Consider the following 18231-nt stretch of genomic DNA (forward strand, 5'->3'; position numbering starts at 1 on the left):
ACTTACTTTTTCACGTGACTGTATATATATATATATATATATATATACACACACACACACACACACACACACACACACACACACACACACACACACACACACACACACACACACACATATATATATATTATATATATATATACAGACTTGGCATTTAATATGGAATATTTTTTTTTTCTTGACGGGTTTATTTTCTTAACTCAGTATATCAATCTGGTGAGTTTCTTTTACACTTTGGTGATTTATTTGTTAAAAGAACTATGTCACTGATTGTCTGTCGCAGCAAGAAGTCAACAACAGGATTATATCACAGGTGGCATGGCAAAATGTACGGACAGGTGCATTTGATGATTGACTTCACAGTCGGGTATACAAGGGTTGTTGCGTTCTGTATTAGTGGAAAACAACTGCTGCACGTCTCCAAAAGTTATTGCCGCTTCCTCTGGAGATGGTCTGTCAACTCGACAATGCTGTTTGTCATGGAGTGGTGGCTTTACGAAATTACGGCATGAAACAGCGTGCTATTGCTCGGCAGTATGGCATCACTCAAGGTCAGGTGTCAAAGATCCTGAAACGAAATGCTCAGAGGGGTGTCCCAACTCCAATACCGAGGCCAGGACGTCCCCACAGAACCACAAGGAGGGATGATCGCCAGCTGCACCGGTTAGTCCGCAATGGCCGTACCAAGTCAGCTAATCGGCTTAGGGCTGAGTGGCAGCAACTGACAAATGTGCCTGCATCCAGAAGGCTAGTCAACCAACGACTGGTTCAAGCAGGCTATCGTGCCAGGCGTCCCCTGAGAAAGCCACGCCTGACCAGAAAACACCGCCAGCGCCGATTGCAGTGGGCCAGAGAGCATCGTCAATGGCAGCCAGGACACTCGAATCACGTGCTCTTCAGTGACGAGTCTAGATTTCTGGTCAATCATCAAGATGGCCGCATCCGAGTGTGCAGACAAGTGCATGAAGCCTACAACAAAGATTGTATTGTGCCAAGAGTCCAAGCTGGAGGTGGTGGGGTGACCGTTTGGGCTGCTTTTCATGCAGGGGGCAAAACTGACCTGGTTGTTCTGAATGGAAACCTGAACCAGTTCAAGTACAGGGCCATTCTGGAAGAAACATTGCTTCCATTTGCTCGTGCAGCCTTTCGAGGAAACTTTGTCTTCCAAGATGACAATGCACGGCCTCATCGTGCTCGCATGATCCAACACTTTCTTGCTGACCGTGGTGTAGAGCATATGGAGTGGCCTGCCATGTCCCCGGATATGAATCCGATGGAGAACTTGTGGGCAGAATTAACGCGTCAAATTGACCACTTGGACCAGCAGCCGACCTCTGTACGTGAATTGCAGCAGGCTATTGTCACTGCATGGCAAGAGATTCCTGTCCAAACCTTGGCAAATCTCGTGAACAGCATGGCTCAACGTGTACGTGCTCTCCTGAATGCTCGTGGGGGTTACACGAAGTACTGAACTGTAATTTTACTGTCCGTAATCCCAGTCGTAATTTAACTTTTGTTTTTGTTAAAAAAAAATTTCGCTAATGTGCAAAATAAAGAGATACTTCTGGAAAAGGTACAGAAGTTTAACACAGTACTGTCCATGAATTGAGTTCGATATCAGTTTACATCACTTTCAAGGATCAATTTATTTGCTTCGAAATGTCAAATGTGGTTTTTGTTTCTTTTAAAGGTCACATTAACAAAATCTAGAATAATTTCAACATAATTCCAATGAACTTTTGGTTCTAAGTCATCTTGAAAAGTAAGTTCACCCCCACAAAAAAATATTCCATATTAAATGCCAAGTCTGTATATATATATATATATATATATATATATATATATATATATATATATATATATATATATATATATGTACATACACACACACTAGTAAAAAGCCCGTCAAAAATGACGGATTGGAACAGTTTATTCGACGGTGCAGCCTCGTGAGCGTGCCAAAGTCTGAAGCCTCGGCCTAGTGTCAGGTGTGCTTATATCTTATTTATTTATTAGACATCATACGGACATAAATGAACACTTGTTTTACTCTGCATGCGTTGCACATCATGTGCAGCAAATTTAACCTCCCTGCGCCTTGTATTTATTATGATTAAAAAAAACCGCTTCTGTGCACCGCCCTGTAGGTTCAGTTTGAAATTCACCGTTTACAATTCCAATGGAAGAGACATAATTAATCTTTTTATGGAAAATGCTTTTTGAGTTTCTTTTATCCTCAAAAATAGACCATAATGAATACACATTTTTGTCTTTAAGATTGGTCTTTAAAACCCAACTGAAATCGTCCTTATTAAGGGGGACAGACATCTGTAAAGTGATCAGTGAAAATAAGCATTGTAGATATTTATATCCATCTATTCAGGCCTTGCTTGTATTGCTTGCTTCAATCGGTTGTGGTCACCCGTTTGTCGTAAAAATATTGATGCAGTAGATATAGTGTCGGTTTATAGGATGCTTCTGTGCCTAGCTGGGCTTTGCTCTTTGTTCTAAGATTGAGAACAAGATAGCTTGCATTGAAAAAAGGGAAATTTTAGAGTGTGATCTTAATGAGAGGTTGAGGATGATACATAAATTTTGGAAATAATAAAATTGGTATATTGTTTAAAAAATAAATGAAATGTGACAGGTATACTAAAACAGTGTTTCTCAGCTGGATTTACCAAACAACTCACACGTAATGGTATTTGTTCGCCGCGACCCTATGTTATCCCCTACAAGGATTGAGTATTTTAAAAGGACAAGAAACAAGTACAGATACATTCAAAGTACACCGCCCCCATGCCAAATAATTAAATATCCTACAGCGCGGCATTGCCGGGGCACCTCAGGCGCCCGGCAATACCGCAGTGCAGCTCATAGAGGCTGCATTGGGAGGGAGAGGTGCACACTAATTGATTGATTAATTGTATAATTAAAATCAATAAAAGATTATCACAAAATATTTTCTTAATCAATTGGCTAATAGCATAACTAAACCACTAGTGCTTCATCCGAAGATGTATCTTTTAGAAATGTAATTAAATAAGTCATTAATAAAAAATTAAATAATTATTTGATTAAGCAATAAATAATTAATCAATTAATCAATAAATAATTAATCGATCAAATGATTAATCAATAAATCAAAAATATCCTTGATAGCCACATCATTTGGTCACTGTCATGTCCAAATATTAGCTTCCAAGCTCAAAAGGTGCCTGGGATATTGGCCAAATGAGAAAGAAAATAAATAAATGATTAATAATGAAAATAAATAAATAATAATCATTAAAAAATTAAATTATTAATCAATTCGGTCACAGAACACATAAACCACCACCATTTCATCAGAATCTGTAACTGAAATTTTTAATTTTTTTTTTTCGTAATTAATCGAATAATTAAAAAATTAATCGATTAATTGATTAATTGATTAATCAATAAATCAAAAATATCCTTGATAGCCGCATCACTTGGTCACTCATGTCTAAATATTAGCTTCCGAGCTCAAAAGGTGCCTGAGATATTGGCCAAATGAGAAAGAAAATAAATAAATGATTAATAATGAAAATAAATCAAAAGTAATCATTAAAAAATTAAATTATTAATCAATTCGGTAATAGAACACATAAACCACTGCAATTTCATCAGAATCTGTAACTTAAAAAAAAAAAAATGTTGTCATTAATCGAATAATTAAATAATTAATCGATTAATTGATTAATTAATAAATCAAAAATGGCCTTTGCAGCGAAATCACCTGGTCATTGGCATGTCCAAATATCAGCTTCCTAACTCAAAAGGTGCCTGAGTTAATGGTCAGAAGAGAAAGGAAATATGATTAATTAAATAAGTACTTAATTAATCACTAATAATTAAATAACTCCTCAATTAATTGATGAATCGAAAAACAAAAAATAGCGTTTTTGACAAAGGACTTGCTCACTATTGTGCCGAAATTTCAGCTTCCTAACTCAAAGGATGGCTGAGATATCGCCCGGACAAACAAACAAACAAACAAACAAGGAAGAAAACAAACAAACAAACAAACAAACAAATAAACAACCAGAGTGAAAACTGAGTACTCCCTTTCAGCGTGCGTCACTGCCGAGCCCCTTTCGGTGCCCAGCAATGACGATTTGCAATGCCTGGAGATGGCATAGGAAAGGTGCGGTGTACAACAAACAAACAAACAACCAGAGTGAAAACTGAGTACTCCCTTTCAGCGTGCGTCACTGCCGAGCCCCCCTTCGGTGCCCAGCAATGACGATTTGCAATGCCTGGAGATGGCATAGGAAAGGTGCGGTGTACAACAAACAGAGTGAAAACTGAGTACTCCCTTTCAGCGTGCGTCACTGCCGAGCCCCCTTCGGTGCCCAGCAATGACGATTTGCAATGCCTGGAGATGGCATATGAAAGGTGCGGTGTACAAAAACCCATGACTTTCCTGGAAAAATACTGGGTTTATTCAGTTGGGGGGTTTTAACTAGGTTGGGAAAACTGGACTGGGCCCATTCGTGCCAACCCGGACTACAGGATCAATAACAAAAAGGCTGGAACCTTGGCCATTTTTATTTCCTTTTTGCACACAACATGTAAATTTGAGGACTTGTCTTACTCGGTGAACATCGTAGCTCACTGTCTACATCGATCAGCCTGTTTCTGCCTTTAGTTTTGATCACTACTAAGCTTGAGAATGCAAGTCGGTAAGTCGTTGGGAACATGACTAGGACTTGTGTTACTAATTAGCGCAGACAGCTCGCGGCTCCTCTTGAAACCCACTCATTGCCCCCTTTGGGTTCACTCCCTTGGGGGTTTAAGAAACACTCTCCTAAAAAAATGAAACAAAAAACACAATTCTTGGAAGACAAAAAATAATATTTATGTTTTTGGAGTATATTTTTGAACAAATGGAAAATGTGTTTGTAACCCAACGATTAATCAACATTTTATATGAAGAGGGTCATTCACAATCTAAAAAATATTGATGGTCGTAACATTTTGTTGTTGCCCTTTATAAAGTTTCAAACTTTTTGTTGTCTTTTGTATGAATCAGGTATTTCACCGTTTATCTGCAGGGATTAACATGAATTCTTCCACCTGAGTTTCTGGCATACTTTTCAAACCGCAGTCCACTAACCTTCAGCAGGTTCCATCTTGCAATAAATGTGGTTTAGCTCTATTTTGTTGGTATGCATCCATCTATGTACTGTATATATCTGGACAATATTTCATATAAACAGGGTAATCCACAATTTTAAATGTAAAACTTTTACTCGTATAATAGAGTCAACTATAACAATGTTTTGTTATAGTTTTTATATAGTTATTTGTTATAGTAACAATGTTTTGCTTGTTGTATTTGAAACATTATCATTATTTTATTCCATGTACTTCAGAGTGGAACAGTTTAAAAAAATTACTTCAAAGTTCAACACCTGGAGTTATTCAATCCCTTGGTTTGCTTTTGCTTTTTCCAATTGGCTTTCTTTAAGTCTACAGCATCAAGGCAGCTTACTGCATCATTAATTTGGAAGTACATATGCATTTCCTTCATGAGTAATATTGTAATACTTTGACATAAATAATAGTGTCATATGTGCGTGGCCTGCTGGGGCCAGGGTTAGCACCCAATAGATAGGTCCATGCACGCCAGTCACCCGAGGGTCATGTGGATGGCCGATGATTAGCAGGTCATGATAACGAACGCTTATATGGTCCACCTTTGCAACCTCTAAAGGAACAGGTAATTATCAGATGAAGACCATCCCCTTAATTTGATTTCTTCCTCCAGGGAAAGCCCAATGAACTGAAACATTTAAGTGCAGCGAGATGAGGCAAGGGAGACATGTCGTCTTGATAAAGTAAGGGATTTATTTTCACAGGACAGAACACAAATGGACTGATTCTCAGGACAACAGACAGACGGACAGATATTCACGAAACTTTTTTTTTTGTATACAAGATCGAGGCTCGTGTAAAAGCTAACATTAATCCCCCCCCCTCCCCCCCCCCCCCCCCCCCCCAAAAAAAAACTTAGACAGCCCAAAAACTTAGACTTAGAACTTAAACTTAAAGACTTAGAACTTAAACTTAGGCAGGAGATGAACTAAAACCCACACACATTGATTGTTCACATGGAAGCAGGCTGACCTTTGCAGGATAACATTGCCCTTGACTGTGGAAGGGTCACAGTTTAGCATGCAGTTGGGTGTCGACTTCCTCCACCATTTGCGAGACTCAGGCACAGTAATCGTAGGGGGAGGGCGAGCAGAAACTGTGCAGCCATGAAGTGTCCAGCGAGAAAGAGTGAGACAGAGCTTCTTTGGAGACCTTTGGAGACAGAGAGCTTTGAGGCACATACTGTACCTCGAGGCAATCGGGCCAACCCTGAAAATAATATGTTTGATATACAGCTACAAAGTTATCCCAGATAACACTACACAAAACTATTAAGGTGTTCCAGATAACACTGGACAAAGCTATATAGGTGTCCCAGATAACACTGGACGAAACTATAAAGGTATCCCAGATAACACTGGACAAATTATATTTTTGAACAACTTTAAGAACAAGACTCAACTTTAAGAACAAGAACAAGACTCAACTTTAAGAACAAGAACAAGACTCCACTCCACTCCACAAAACTTTATAACTTTAAAATGTAGATCTTAATACTTGATTGCATTTGTATTTCATTATTTTGCATTTTTTTCTTTCCATAGATCGACAAATCCATGCTTGTCCACTTCATTGGAAGAGATCCACTCAGTTGTGGTTGTTCAGTGCTGTTTCAGACAGGAATATGACATAAATATGTTCGCACTGAATATAAACAATTTCCAAGATTAATCGTGATTTGCACCGCAAATGCTTTATTCCAAAACAGTTTGCACTGGCGAGGCAGTTACCCAAATCCTTGGAGCTTTTGGAACATCTCAAAAATGTCAGTGCTGCAGGCATCTTTGCCGACGGGGACATGTCAAAGAATGCTTGCCTTAGGATTTTGAAAGAAGCAAAGCTGCATTCTTACAAACTCCTCCATGAGTTTACTGAGTTGGAACAAACTGCTCGCAATAAATTTGCTCAATAAATCCCGAAGATGATCATATCGGATGAGATTTTTCGTGATCATGTCTTGGTCGGTGATGGGGCAAGTTTTCATTTGGATGGCAGCGGTAACGAGCAATTTGGGCCATTTCTGAAGAAATATGCAAAATTAACTGTCTGGCTTTCACGAGAAGAGTTGTCATATTGAGCTTCCAAGCTTTAGAATGAATTTATAGCAAAAATCACACAAATTAATCTTAAACCCTTTTCTCGGTCAATGGTGAAAAATCACGTGAAAATCAAAAAATTCTCGTATCCAGATCTGGATTCGGATCTTCACCCAAATCAAATCGATTCGTCCTTGTCACACACCCAACCTGTCCACCAAGTTTCCTCTGAATCCGTCCATACCTTTTTGCGATATACTGCTGTATATCGGTTTTAACCCGATCACTCGATGGTGAATAATCACTTCATAAAATTGTCTGAACCGGATCAGGATTCAAATCTTCACCAAAATCGAGTCAATTATTTTTGATCACACACCCAACCTCTCCACCAAATTTCGTCCGAATCCATGCACAACTTTTTGAGACATCCTGTTCACAAATATACAGGGGCGAAAATACATTATAAACTCAATCCTCCTTCCCAAAAGCAAGCAGAAAGAAAAAAGCTAAATGGCTGTTGTAAAAAAAATTATTATTAAAAATATATAAATGGCTGAAGAGGCAATAAATATTGCAGACAGAAGAGATGAAAACCAAAGTTGCCAAATAAATGCCAACTTCCTACGACAAGCTAGGAAGGACAGAGAAACATTTCAAAGAGGCGTGCATAGGGATAGAAAGTGACAACAGAGCGGGAAAAACAAGATATCTTTTCGAAACGATAAGAGAGACACAGGAAGGTTTTTGTCAAGGAATGGGGTCCTTAGGAGTAGAACGGGAAAATATCTGACATAATAAACACAAGTGAAAGAAAGATGGAAGGTCTTCTCGTTAATTCACCCCAGATCCACTTTTTTGAAATACCGACTTCTTTCCTGGAAGTCCTTGCAGTGTCCATGTGTTTTTCACCTCTCCCACCCCCCCCGCCCCCCCTTTCCATGCCTCCTCCCCCAAAGACCTCTCCCTCCCACAGATCTCCCGATGTCCCTGCTCTCCATATTGTCTCCCGTTCCCTTTATCATGTTTTATGTCGGTTTGTCTTTTTGTGATCAATGTTAGCTCTTACACGAGCCTCGATCTTGTATACAAAAAAATAACATAAAATAAAAACTATACAAATGACATAGTAATTAATATGTGGCTACCTTTGAAGAACGAGAATACGAGAAAGAATTTTGAAGAAATAAACAAAAACATTCTATTTTTGCAGGTGCCTAAAACACGTCCCTACCCCTCACTAAGGAATATGGGGAAGGGGATCATTTAACATTACCGTTTACATCGCCACAAAGGTTTAGGGGCCTAAACTTTAGGCACGATGGAGCAATTATTTATTTTTTTGCCTACAGCACTCCCTGGCACTCCCTGGCACTCACAGATGAACCACTGAAAGTTTGACGAAGATCAGTTTGGGCATCTATGAGAAAAATGGCGACACACAGACAGACAAACAGACATCTTTCTTGTAGTATAGACAGCAAAGCTTTCAATTGTGTTCATCATGAATTGATGTGGATTATGTTGAGAGAAATGGAGATGTCAGACGGAACACCTGATATGTCTGATAAGAGCTTGTACATTAAACAATAATCTACAGTAAGAACAGAGTATGGAGAGACAGGATGGTTTGGAGTTGGGAAAGAAGTCAGACAGGTGTTCATTCTCTCCTCTTACTTGTTCAATCTGTATGGTGAGTACATCATGGGGAAATCTAACTTGGATGACATAGAGGGGGGAGTCAGGATTGGAGGAAGATGTATTAAGCATCAATGTAAGATATGCTTATGATACCCACTCAGCACTCTGTTGGCGGAAAGTAAAAATAACTTTTGCAGACAATGAAGAAGAAAAGTGGAAAGGCTGGTCTTTATTTAAACCTGAAAAGACTAAAATCTTGTCAACTGAGAAGATCGATGTGAGAAGATTGGGAGACAATCGTGTGGAAATAATGAAAAGTTTCATCTTCCTTGGTTCTAAGATTGAAGCGAGCAGAGAATGTGGAAGAGAAATTCATAAGATGGTTAATGTTGGGAAGAATAGCAATGTCAGGATTGACAAAGATCTGGAAAAACAAAGATGTGACAATACAAACCAAGAGGAGGTTGGGCCAGGCGAATGCTCTGGTATTCAATCCCAGTTGCAATGTATTTATTGCAGTCATAGACGATGTACAAATGTGAGTCTTAGGCAGTGAAAAATAAAGGAAAGAAGAAGATTGAGAGTTTTGGAATATGGTTTTGGAGACGAATGTTAAAAATCCCATGGATTGCAAGAACAACAAACAAATCGGTGCTTGAAGAAATGAGACCACCATGTGCATTGGAAGCGCTGATGCTAAAACAGAAACTGCCGCACTTTGGACACATCATGTGTGCAGAAAAGGAAAGTCTGGATAAGTCAACCATGCTGTTTATGGTTGAGGGAAGAAGAGGAAGAAGCAGACCTTGAACATGCTGGATGGATGGGGTCAAGGCTGCAAACGAGCTCTCTCTCCCAAAGCTTCAGGAAGCAGTGCAGGATATGGATGTTTGGAGAAATCTGATCACGAATGTCACCAGAAGTTGGACATGACTTGATGGAATGAGATAACTAACGCAATAAGCAGGATGTGGATGTGGAGTTATCCATTTTTGCAGTAGATTGTACATCAATCTGAGCGATTTCTAAATTTTATGTCTCCGTAACCTTTTATGGAACAGTTTGTTTTTGAAACAGCCATCACCTGTTTGTCCTATTCACACAATAATAACCGATTGTGCAGCAGTTTAACTGAATTGTTCAGACTTGTCATTATGCCTGAGGAATGCTGTCGTTGCCTGGAAATACCTTTTGGAGAGTCTCATGTCAGGCTGGACACACCTTTTGGAGAGTATTGCATACCTGTTTGCTTGAGTTTTCTCACTCTGAGCTACAAATTAATCTTGGCAATATTTACTATGCACTCATTTGGTAAATAATTTTTCAGATTTTTAGGACTTGAGAGGAATATTCCGCAAAAGACATTGCAGCACGACACGCATGCACGATGATGATAGCAGCACGTCCGGAATCACAACATCAACACCAATGGATTATTCTTGGGTAGAAATTTGTTACTTGCAAAACGAAGATTTTTCAAGTATATTGGTCGATTGCTTTTGTGGTTCTGTCTTGTCTGTTTGTCTGTTTGTCACTGGCCTACAGGTCACAATTCTAAACCGATCGTCACGAAACTTCACCAAGTTGTCTAGGTCGTCCCAATTGATAAGCCTATTGATTTTGAGGTCAATGGACAAAGGTTATCTGGAGGTCAAATTTCTAAAATCGCCATTTTAAATCCGAATGAGTTGAAAATTGAATAACATTTATATATTGAGTCAATACATTGCGAAATGAAATATTTTTGAGGTCAAAAGGTCAAAGGTCATCTGGAGGTCAAATTTCTAAAATCGCCATTTTAAATCCGACTGAGTTGAAAATTCAATAACATTTGTATATTGAGTCAATACATTGGGAAATGAACTATTTTTGAGGTCAAAAGGTTTTGACCTTTTTGCATTTGTGCTTTGCCTCACTGAATTGGGAAACCAATTATTTATGAGGTCAAAATGTCAAAGGTCAACTCAAGGTCAAACTTCTAAAATCATCATTTTTCATCTGAAAAATCGTCACTTTTCATCCTGTTGACCCGAGCTTTGATCGAGATTGTAAATTTTAATCTTCATGAAATAACTTTTGGGGGGGGGGGGGGGTGGATTTTGCAAGTATCGTGCTACGCATGACGTCTTCTTGTTTATTTATTTTTTATCTTCCTTTATGTATTTTTTTTTTGGCAGGCAAAATCTGGTTTGATTGTCTTCCATGAATTGTACCTTCCCAAATTGTAACTGTGATGGTAGAAAGCTTTTGTTTTCATGAGAGCAGAATTCGTATAATCCTCTATCAGGCTTTACTGGTCGGTCACATCATCATTTTCCTTATCATCATAGGTTGTACATACATGAAATGGAAGAATCATGTTGGGCCCCATGCGCACCTATTATTAGCTCCTACCAGTTTCACCGGAAAGGACTATAGGTTTGCTCTCTGTCTGTTCATATGTCTGTCTGTCTCCATCCATCCCACCTGTGGTTTTCCAAACTTTTTCCCCATACCCTTTAACATATTCAACTGAAACTTGGTACTTCACTTTATTTTGATAAGTTACAGAACAAGTTCAAGATTCATGTTTTTTTTTTTTGTATACTGAATCGAGAAATCGAGAAAGCTCGCGAAAGAGCTAACACTTATTTCACAAACAAATCAACCAGACAAACAAGATATATAAAAAGAGGGAGCGGAAGGCAAGATGGGCAGAGAAGGGGAAGCACACAAACATAACATTTGAGGGCAGGGAGATATGTGGGAGGGAGAGGGCTTGGGGGGAGGAGGCGTGGGAAGGGGGGGGGGGGGTGGGAGAAGTATAAAACACAAGGACACCAAGGACTTCCAGGACAGAAGTTGGTATTTCAAAAAAGTGGATTTGGGGTGAAATTAGCAGGGGTAGAAAGATCAAGGTTTTGGATGGGGGAAGATAAGAGATGGTGGTGAACAGCTGTTTTAAAGACCTGGAGGGTGGATTGGGATTGAAGAGAGTGAGGGAGATTGTTCCAGAGGTGGGAGAAAAGAGGAATGAAGGAGTGAAGGTGAGCAGAGTGCCTTGATTTTGGCAGTTTAACCATAAGAGGGTTGCAGGCAGATCTTGTGCGACCTGCAGGAATATTTGGGGGACAGAGCCCAGAGAGAGCTGGGGGGGGGGGGGGGGCAAGGCCAGAGAGCAGTCGGTAGAAGACGGAAAGACCACCAACCTGCCTGCGGTGAGTGAGTGAAAGGCCCTTGGAGTTAGCTTCATCGCGGGAGATTCCAATGATTCTGAACGCTTTGGTTTCAACAGCGTGAAGACGAGCTAGGTGTGAGGCAGGAGCACCAGCCCAGAGGGGAGAGCAGTATTCCATTGAGTTGGGGATGAAAGCCTTGTATGTGGTGAGGAGCGCAGGTGTGCCAAGGAAGGACTTCGCACGACGGAGGATGCCCAGTCGGCGACTGGCTTTGGAGGCTAGCGTGGAAATGTGGTTTTCCTCGGAAAGATCAAGGCAGATAGTGAGACCCAAAAGCTTGAGTGACAGAACTTCTTGGAGAGGATTGTTCAGAAAGTAGATGGGAGGGTTTTCCAGACAATATTTTCGGAGAGACATAGAGTGTGAGATTTGTCAGGATTGAAAGACATGTCCCACTTGTTTGACCAGTCTGTGATTTTGTCCAGGTCTGCAGGGAGTGAGGAGGCTGCAGACTGCCGATCTGAGGGTTGAGGAATGGAGCGGCATAGAGTGGAGTCATCAGCAAAGAGATAGAGAGGATTTTCCAGAGAGACGGAGGGATCATTGATGAAGACCAGAAAAAGCACAGGGCCCAGGACACTGCCTTGCGGAACTTCAGCCTGAACAGGAAGGGGAGATGAGAGAAATCCATTCAGGGCCACATGTTGACTACGACCAGAGAGGAAGTCCGCAAGCCATGCTTGGAGATTTCCATGGATACCATAGGAGGAGAGTTTGGAGAGCAGAACGGGGTGCCAGACTGTATCAAAGGCACATGATATGTCAAGGGAGACAGCTCTGATTTCCTGTTTGGCATTAAGGACCTCCATCCATTGTTGAGACAGCAGAATAGGCATGTCCAGAGTAGAATGACCTGGTATGAATCCAAATTGATGCTCCGAGATCAAGCCATTGGAGAAGAGGAAGGATTTGATGTCAGAAGCGATGATCGATTCCATAACCTTGCTGATTATTGGGAGCAAGCTGATTGGTCTGTCGTTGCAAGGATCTGTTTTTGCACCTTTTTGTGTAAAGCTGTAATGTTGGCTGATTTCCAAGCTGATGGCAGATGACCTTGAGCAAAAGAGAGGGCAAAGAGAACAGAGAGAAGGTGAGATAGAGTAGAAGAACAGGATTTTACGACCGGTGGGCTGATGCCGTCTGGTCCAGTTGCAGAATCAGAGTCGAGGTTTCACAAAAACTTCTCCACCTTGTCAGGAGAGAAGGACACAGAGTCCTGGAGCAGCTGAGTTCGACTGGGAAAGGTGGGTACAGAGAGAGAGATGGGTTCGGGACACAAGATTTTGATGCAAACACAGAGTTGAGGCATTCGGCTTTTTCACGTGCGGTGTCAGCTGTGTCGCCGTTTGATTTCAGGGAGGGGATTGAGGGGGGAACAAACACCAGAAACAGACTTGATCAACCCACAAGGCAAACATGAAGACCAAGGAGCTTTGCAAAGAAATCAGACATAATGTGGTGGAGAAGCACCGTTCAGGAGCGGGTTAAAATAAGATTTTAATGTCACACATTATCCCTTGGAGTATGGTGAGATGAGGAGCTTTCAAGAGAAGCGAGACATAAAGTTGTGGAGAAGCAGTGAACCAGCTCAGTGATGACATATATTCTGAGTAATGGCCAATCCATGAATGCACTTCTGCCTCTGATCTGCAAGAGAAACAGCTTTTATCGAGTGTCATATGGAGAGTGAGGAGGAGGGAAGGGAGGAAAGTGGAACAGTAGCAAAGACGAATGGATCGTAGAGGGTAGGGGGGGGGGGGGGGGACGAAGATTAAATTTGAGTAATATATTTGGAATTAAACATTTTAATTTTTACTCCTGAGATATCTTACGATAATTCACCAAATGTCCGTCCGTCCGTTCGAAGGTACCGCAAAAACGGCTCAACCTATCGCAACGATATTTTGGGTGGGTATTCCTGGGACCTCTGGGAGTAAAATTGGCTATATTATTTTTCCAAATTTTCCAATTTTTCCAAACACGATGGAATAATATTTACCGATATGAACAGTGATGTGGCTTTTGTTGAAATTCTACAAATACTGTTTATTCTACGTACCAGGATAGAGTAGATCGACTCCTGACAAACTCTTCTGATATAAACGTGCGGCTCCGAAGTAACATGGCAGCGTGTGCAAAGCGACTGAGAAACAGGTGTAGCGGCCGCTTCCGTGTTACAGATTCGGCGCGCACTCTTCACACATAAACGTGCGACTGAGAATGAGTGTAGCGGCCGCTTCCGTTTTGCAGAATTCAATCTTTTTTCAAAATGGGCGCCATGTACTCGTTAGATTTTGATGATTTGCGTGTGATATGATTCAACGGATGTTTATATGAATCGTTTAAAATAAAAAAAAGCCTTCAATTTCTCATATTTTTCCTTTTCATTTGGGCTTCCCAATTGAAGCCCCACCCATAGGGCGGGTACCATTGCTAGTCTGATTAATATGATGACTGAAAGAGGCATTGTTTTTCAATTTCTGCAGTGAGGCTTTGGAGCACTTTCCCCTGCACTTCTCATTCCAAGATGGAGTTGTTTCACATCTTTGCCCATTGATGGATGAGCCTTTTTGGGTGCTGAACGTGAAACGTGGATTGCTGAGTGCATTGCAGAACTCTCTGCCTTTCACAGGCCAGGAGAAGCTGGACGAGGTAAACTTTACCACACAGTGAAACATACCATACAATCTTACGACTGTACTTACAGATGGACCTCTTATGTGAATCATGTGACAGATGGGTTGATTGAAATGGATCATAAATCACCTTTTATGAAGGGAGAATGTATTGAAATAATGTCAGAAGAGTTAATTGTGATTCGTGTCCTGGTGGAAGCCTGGTGTTGGCTGAGCGGTTAGGGTGCCGGCTTGGGATGCTCGGATCCTGTAGTCTAGTAGGAAGACTAGGTCCCCCTGCACCCCCCGGAGATATACTTCTAATCAGTGTTTCTAGATTGGAAAAAATGTGTAGAAAATGACTAGCTATGGCCCCAAGCTGAAAAAATGTCCCACATACCATTTTTATGCAAATTACTGCTGCAAATTTTATGCAAAATTATGCAAATTTTATGCAAATTTTTGATGAGGAGTAGAGTTGAGGGGTCTTTGAGGGCTTCATCGAGGTGCTCTCGGTTGCAAGACTGGGTCATTCTGAGAAGCACAGCAGGGTCAGAGATCATGATGTTCTCCTCCTCAGTGAATCTCTCCATCAACAGCCTCTCCATTGCCTCACACACTGTTTTGAGGCAAAAGAGGGACTTTGCGTAGGCCTTTCCACTGAGAACACCTTTGAGAGATCCACTTGTTACTAGTTGTGCCTCAAAGAGAATCTCTGCATATCCAGAACCACGCATCTTGTGTCCAGTGAGCATCCCGATGTAGTTCATGGATGTGTGGAAGGGTCCAATCGTTACTACATGACTAGCAAATTCATTTGGCCAGCGCCAGATGATGGGAAGGGCTTTCATGCAGACACCCAGATCAAATGTATTCAGGACCCATCTCTGACCCACCTCAGCAGTTGCTGCCTCGGAACGCTTCAGTAGCTCACGAACAACTGCGTTGTCTGTGATCGGTTGGTGGATAGGCGTGCAGTAGTCGACTGTTGATTTGCTGGGTGGGGGAGAACCAGTTGCAGAGGTGAAACCCCCTAGCCCAGGCACAGGCTGCAGGCCATTGCCATGCCATGCAGGCACCAGGCACAGACCGATCACAGACAACGCAGTTGTTCGTGAGCTACTGAAGCGTTCCGAGGCAGCAACTGCTGAGGTGGGTCAGAGATGGGTCCTGAATACATTTGATCTGGGTGTCTGCATGAAAGCCCTTCCCATCATCTGGCGCTGGCCAAATGAATTTGCTAGTCATGTAGTAACGATTGGACCCTTCCACACATCCATGAACTACATCGGGATGCTCACTGGACACAAGATGCGTGGTTCTGGATATGCAGAGATTCTCTTTGAGGCACAACTAGTAACAAGTGGATCTCTCAAAGGTGTTCTCAGTGGAAAGGCCTACGCAAAGTCCCTCTTTTGCCTCAAAACAGTGTGTGAGGCAATGGAGAGGCTGTTGATGGAGAGATTCACTGAGGAGGAGAACATCATGATCTCTGACCCTGCTGTGCTTCTCAGAATGACCCAGTCTTGCAACCGAGAGCACCTCGATGAAGCCCTCAAAGACCCCTCAACTCTACTCCTCATCAAAAATTTGCATAAAATTTGCATAATTTTGCATAAAATTTGCAGCAGTAATTTGCATAAAAATGGTATGTGGGACATTTTTTCAGCTTGGGGCCATAGCTAGTCATTTTCTACACATTTTTTCCAATCTAGAAACACTGATTAGAAGTATATCTCCGGGGGGTGCAGGGGGACCTAGTCTTCCTACTAGACTACTGGGTTCGAATACCGGTCGATCGCTGAATTAACGCCAGGGGGGTTGACTCAGCCTGTTATCCTTCCGAGGTCGGCAAATTGAGTACCAGCTTTCTGGGATGAATGATCACGGTGTGTACCCCGATTTAGAATAGGTACACCGTATCCCTGCGCATCGTAAGAGGCGACTAAGGGTTGGTGTCAGGAAGGGCATCCGGCCATAAAAACATTGCCTCAAACAGGAAACCATGATTGTCATGGGGCCCGCATGGCTAACTCCTGCTCTAGCGGGGAAAATGGGCTTAAAACGATCATTCATTATTATCATTCGTGTCCTGGTGGAGCAGGGGGAAAACATCAGGTAAGCAGAGATTATGAAGATAGCTGAAGCATGTTGTGTTTTATTGCAAAAGTCATAGACCTGGCTTGTAGATTAACATTTTATTTGCCCTCATTTGTGTGGAATGTTGGCTTGCATATATGTTTGTATGTGTATATATATATTATATATATATATATATATATATATATATATATATATATATATATATATATATATATATATATATATATACACATACACATACACATACACATACACATACACATCCACATACACACGGTTATTGTAAAATAAGATAAAGATTGTCGGGATAATGCAGAGGAAGTGGAGGGTATACATTCGTAATTGAAGCTGCAAAACGGCCTTTAATGAAAGAAAGCACAGTTGTTATTATTTGCTTTTTCTACTATGACACCCATTTATAATTAAACTCCAATATTATGATTGAAAGGAGTTACTCTACAGCCATTGTAAAGCATTCTATGCTAAATCAAAAGGTGATCTCATTTCTGCAGGTCGATATTTCTGGTGTTTGCCCAACCGTTTATCAGAAGAAAGGAGATTCACTTTTGAAGACAAAAGACTTGGAGAACTGTTCATCCAGAGCTTTACCCAACACGTTCCTGCAGATGGCCTCACTACAAGACACAAAATCTGTAAGTCATTCCTTGATAAGGGAAGCATATCCAAGACAAGACATGATTTTGCTTTTGGTAGTTAAAGAGTGAAACGCTCTTTTTTATTTAGACTGAAAGCTATTCACCGATTTTGCATCAATTATAATCTCTTAAAGTTACGACTATAACTTGAATATGATCCTCCTTTTAATGCTGAACTGCTTCTGTCTTTGGCTTCAGCACATTGCCTAACCACTGACATCTTGCAAATAATTGCACATTTGCTTGTGATACTTTGTGTTCTTTTGATCATGAAACAAGAGTTATTTCTGATAATAAATAGTTAAAGTGAGGTGTTGATTTATCAGAAATGTTGCTTTTTGATTTTGAAAAAAAAGAAACAAGTAGATACATTCAAAGTACACCGCCCCCATGCCAAATAACTAAATAACATCATCCAGCACGATATTGCCGGGGCGCCTTCGCTCTCTTGCCTTCGGCGCCCAGTGATACCGCCATGCAGCACAACGAGATGATATTGGGAGGGAGAGGTAGGTGTACAATAATTGATTGATTAATTGAGTAATTAAAATCAATAAATAATGATCATAAATTAATTTCTTAATCAATTGGCTAATAGCATACCTCAACAACCAGTGTTTCATCCAAAGCTGTAACCTTTTCAAAATTAATTAAATTCATCAATCAAAAATTAAATAATTATTTGATTAATTGATCAATCAAAAAGGAATGAATCGATTAATTGATTACTCAATAAATCAAAAATATCCTTTACAGCCAAATCACTTGGTCATTGGCATGT

General features: G+C 40.8%; 1 long non-coding RNA gene across 1 annotated transcript in view; it reads left to right on the top strand.

Moving 5' to 3' along the window:
* LOC137431353 (uncharacterized) overlaps positions 1–17437 on the top strand; it is a 59727-nt gene extending 42290 nt beyond the window's left edge. Inside the window, exons 2-3 of the long non-coding RNA XR_013622054.1 lie at positions 14563–14728; positions 17307–17437. This is a non-coding gene — a long non-coding RNA (uncharacterized LOC137431353). The remainder of the gene's footprint in view (positions 1–14562; positions 14729–17306) is intronic.
* Positions 17438–18231: the final 794 nt, after the last annotated feature.

Source organism: Myxine glutinosa, chromosome 1, assembly GCF_964187855.1.
Source record: "Myxine glutinosa chromosome 1, kmMyxGlut1.1, whole genome shotgun sequence".
NCBI classification, from domain to species: Eukaryota; Metazoa; Chordata; class Myxini; order Myxiniformes; family Myxinidae; genus Myxine; species Myxine glutinosa.